The 4,821-nt window shown below is 37.9% G+C and overlaps 1 non-coding gene across 1 annotated transcript; it reads right to left on the bottom strand.

Moving 5' to 3' along the window:
- Window positions 1–533: 533 nt before the first annotated feature.
- On the bottom strand, window positions 534–606 carry TRNAK-CUU (transfer RNA lysine (anticodon CUU)). Its single transcript has one exon. It is a non-coding gene; the product is annotated as a tRNA-Lys (tRNA).
- Window positions 607–4,821: the final 4,215 nt, after the last annotated feature.

Genomic DNA, 4,821 nt, shown 5'->3' with positions numbered 1-4,821 from the left:
AAATCTATTGGCGAGTTGGGCACACTACCAACCGAAACGCGGACTGGGATGGACAAAATCCAAAACACTAACCCAAACGGACAAAAGTCGCATGCGTTTGTGTGGGCGTGTTGGAGTTGCCCTTAGACCAGTAAGCTTCAACTTGTAGATCTTTGACAACAATCCACTGTACACTACCCGCAAAAGAAAAGAAAAAGTTGTAGATAGCAGATGATACAAGCAAGTATGTTATTATTAGAATATATAATTCACCGTGTAATGCAAGTACTCCCTCCGTCCGAAAATACTTGTCATCAAAATGGACAAAAGGGGATGTATCAAGTATTTTCGGACGGAGGGAGTATGTTATATGATCCTCTCTTTCCCGGCTGAATTTTGAGAAATGAAAATTTACCTTCTTTTTTTTCTGCGTTGTTGGACATGTCAACAAGTCAGCACACATGAAAATATCAGAAGGTGCATTTTGTTGGGCTAAAATCAGTACCGAATTTCTTATAGCAGGCAGAATAAAAAAAATAACAAATCAGAACATGCGCCCACCGTGGGGCTCGAACCCACGACCACAAGGTTAAGAGCCTTGCGCTCTACCAACTGAGCTAGACGGGCTTGTTGTGTGAAAGCTTCGAACGATCTTACACAAACTTTTTCCATTTACATGCACAAAGAAGAGAGCAACTGCAGAAATCAAGGGGAAAAAAAGAGATTATGATCGATCAGCACAGTGGTTGAATGAATTGAAAGCCATGATGGCATCTTCAGAATATGGTCAGACTCAGCCCATTGACATGTGTACCATGAGATAGAGCTCTGTCACTAATGAAAGAAAGAACAGTTATGCCCCTTGGCTCCATCACTATTGGCAAATGTGGGACCATGAGATCTGTTTTAGGAACACACTTAACAGAGAAAAGTGTTGGCCCCCAGCTGGTTATCCCCAACATCCAAAAGCTCAAGCATTTTACAAGTGATGATCAGAATATCAGATATTCTAGTAGCTTGTTCCTGTTGCGCCTCAAATGCACATTGTCTTCTCTTCAAAATTAAGGCTGCGGCAACGATCTCTGGAATTTGTGCTCGTCAAATTTAATACAGAAATCAATATCCGGATATCCACCTTCTGCTGGTAGCTTAAGTTTCTAATGATCTTTTTGAACTGAACTGCAAGCCACTAATTATGTTGAGAAAAATGGAAAAATATATATATTATGATGCTTATTAGTCCACCTTCACGTGTTATTTGCCTTTTCTAGTCTTCGGGGTAGGGAAGTGTACAACATCATATTTGAGACACCATTTCATTTCATCAACTGGACTGGTAGTTTTGGAATTCTACAACTGGCGGTAGTACCTCTGACTCTGAGAGCTTCTGAAATTCAATCTTACATAAATTAAAACCGTCAATTATCTACTTAAGATGGAAGTTCTATTTGTGTCATTCTTGCTTGATTGTGTACCAAACGTCTCTATGGTATTGTTAACTCTTTCTGTGACATAACAAAGTACCAAAGCTAGCAACAATTTAGTCTTGTCTTGTTTGGGTCATACCCTCATTATCACACACATGTCCTAAAGATTGCACCTTTACATGCCTTGGGATGGTTTTTTTTGCGGGTGCTTGGGATTTTTCTTCTTGACTACATGACACCATATCCTGAAGAAGTTTTAAATGGGCCATGACACTAAGGTTATCACTGACAATGCTTAATTGTTCAAGATATCATACCGACTGTAATTTTGATGTCACCAAAAATCTTCACAACTGCATTGTCCATTCTTGAAATGATGAAACTTATTGGCATCTCTGACGATTATATCCCTTCTCCCGATTAAGCTCATGTACTTGATAACTGTATGGCAATCTCCACATAGATGGAGATTCTTTGTAACAAAAATGCTCTTATCTTGGATAAGAGTGAGGAGCGAGTTCCCCGAGGTCACGTAGAGTGGAACCTTGATTTTAAAAGCAGGACATATGCAGCTGTTTACCGATACGGATATCGACAAGGATGACGTCGGCTCGAAAAGCGCTGATGATAGAGCTCAGAGAAGCCAGCATGCCCTTGAACAGATTGAAGGCCTTTGGCATCCTGCCGCACAGCACAAAGCCTCCAATGATGGTGCTCCAAGAAACCTAATTTCCATTACACAAACATTGTCATGATTTTTTGAATGGTATGAACATTTTAAAAAATTACTCGAACAAGATTTTACATTGTTATGATCATTTAAAAAACAATCATGGTCATATTTTGAAACGTGTTTACATTTTTAAATGTCATGAAGGTACATTTTTGATGGTATGGACAATTTATAAAATTGCTAAAAAAATCATATTTCATCAAGTTTGTTTAAAGCACGGTGAATGTAAGTAAGTAATTTTTGAACACTTTAGATATATGTAACTCGCCTAATTTTTAAATTTGGGTAGGTTGATTTTCTGATCGTCGATTCTTTTGACAAGAATCGAGCTGTCTGTTTTTTTCTTGTGTTATTTAATGGCATTTCAGGCTGATTTTGGACTTGCCCCTATTTCGGGTAAGTCGATTTGTTCTTAGGCTAGAATTTTGACTTTGTTCTTAGGCTAGAACTTTGACTTGCCCCTGTTTGGGGTAACTCGATTTTTCTTAGGCTGGATTTTGACTTGCACCTATTTGGGGTAAGTCAATTTTTCTATTGGGCATGAAACCTGTTACAAACTATCATTTTTTGGGTTTGTATGCATTTTTACTTTTGCTTTTGCTTTTCTTTATAATTTTAGTTATTTTTTTCCTTTTTACAAAGGTATTTTTGGCATCACTTTAGGTACATGTAAGTCGCCTCAAACTTGATTTTGTTTCACTTGATTTCTTCTTTGAAATTCGTGCTCCCTTTTTTTCTGGTCTGCTCAGTGAGTTGTTTTGGGCTGGGTCTTTTTCTGACCATGTATTTGGGCCTGTCAGTTTCTTAACAGGCTGAATCACATTACTTCTGAGACTCAACTCTCCCCTCTCTCCCTTTGTTTTTTCTTTATTAGTCGGTTTCCTTTTTATTGTGGGTATTTTTGGGATGTTGCGTGAATATCAATGTATAACCACAAATACTACAAAATATATCTGAAACTTGCACTATTATATGATATATTCTTTGCATACTGCAAAAAGGTGCAATTTCAGTGCAAAGTTGTGTGCAATTTCATTTTCTTTCTTCTTAAAAGGTAATACCAATGCCACTAATTTTTTTATTTTCTATTTTTTTAGTTATTGTTTTATTTTCTTTCTTCTTTAAGGTTGATACCAATGCCAATAATTCATTCCTTCTTGGGAAGCCTTTTTTGCAATAATTCCACTATTATACAAAAGTGCCCTTTTGCTCGCAAGCTCCTATGCACCCTCAATGAACACTAAATTCAAAAATTAGTAAACAATTTACTAATTTTGTTTGGCAACAAACATTGACAAATTCTCAACATGCGTTCAAATTTTCATTGAGAAACAACATTCCAAAATTGCTTCCTAAAAACAAAATTGATGCTCCAAAATACTTTCAAAAATACACTTTTTGCAGCATCAATTTTTTTTTCACCGATGCATTTGGATTGTTGTTTGTTCGTGAAAATTTTCAGACATGCTGAGTATCGTCAATGATTGTTCATAAAAAAAAATCAGATTTTTTAATTTATTTTACTATATTTTTATTTTTCATGAGGGAGCATATGATCTCGCGAGTACAAACATCATGTCCACTATTTATGCTTATTATTGCATATTTGAAAAAAAACATGTATGTTGTGTGCAATTTTTATCATTGTTTTTTCTAGATCTTTTTTCATTTTCTTTTTTCTTAAAGGGTAATACTAATGCTACTACTCCATTCTTCCTTAGAAAACCTCATTTTTTTATTTTAATTTTCATTTCATTTTATTTCTAATTTGAGAGTAATACCAAATCCCTCAATTCATTCTTTTTTAGAAAAACTTCATTATTTTTATTTTGATTTAGTTTATTTTATTTCATGGTTTTCTTTAATGGAATAAAACTAATGGCACTAATTCATTCGTTCTCAAGAAAATTCCATAATTACGGTTTAGGCTTGAACAAATGCAGAATAAACCTAGCGGTTAATTTGTCAAGCACAAAACCTAAAACAACTAGGCTCACCTATGTGCACCAACAACTTATGCTAAGCAAGATAAGTAACTATGTGATAGCAAGATATATGACAAAGAACAATATGGCTATCACAAAGTAAAGTGCATAAGAAAAGGGCTGGGGTAAGAGATAACCGAGGCACGTGGAGACGACGATGTATCCCGAAGTTCACACCCTTGCGGATGCTAATCTCCGTTTGGAGTGGTGTGGAGGCACAATGCTCCCCAAGAAGCCACTAGGGCCACCGTAATCTCCTCACGCCCTCGCACAATGCAAGATGTCGTGATTCCACTAAGGGACCCTTGAGGGCGGTCACCGAACCCATACAAATGGCGACCCTTGGGGGCGGTCACCGAACCTGTACACTTTGGCAACCCTTGGGGGCGGTCACCGGTACCCGTCAAATTGCTCGGGGCGATCTCCACAACCTAATTGGAGACCCCGACGCTTGCCCGGAGCTTTACACCACAATGATTGAGCTCCAAGCACCACCAACCGTCTAGGGCGCCAAAGCACCCAAGAGGAACAAGCTCAAGGGCACCAAGCACCCAAGAGTAATAAGCTTCTCAACTTGAAACTTCCACGTATCACCGTAGAGAACTCAAACCGATGCACCAAATGCAATGGCAAGGGCACACGGAGTGCCCAAGTCCTTCTCTCCCAAATCCCACCGAAGCAACTAATGCTAGGGAGG

This window comes from Triticum aestivum, chromosome 3B, assembly GCF_018294505.1.
Source record: "Triticum aestivum cultivar Chinese Spring chromosome 3B, IWGSC CS RefSeq v2.1, whole genome shotgun sequence".
In the NCBI taxonomy this organism is placed as follows: domain Eukaryota; kingdom Viridiplantae; phylum Streptophyta; class Magnoliopsida; order Poales; family Poaceae; genus Triticum; species Triticum aestivum.
This window is presented reverse-complemented; position numbering and strand designations above follow the sequence as displayed.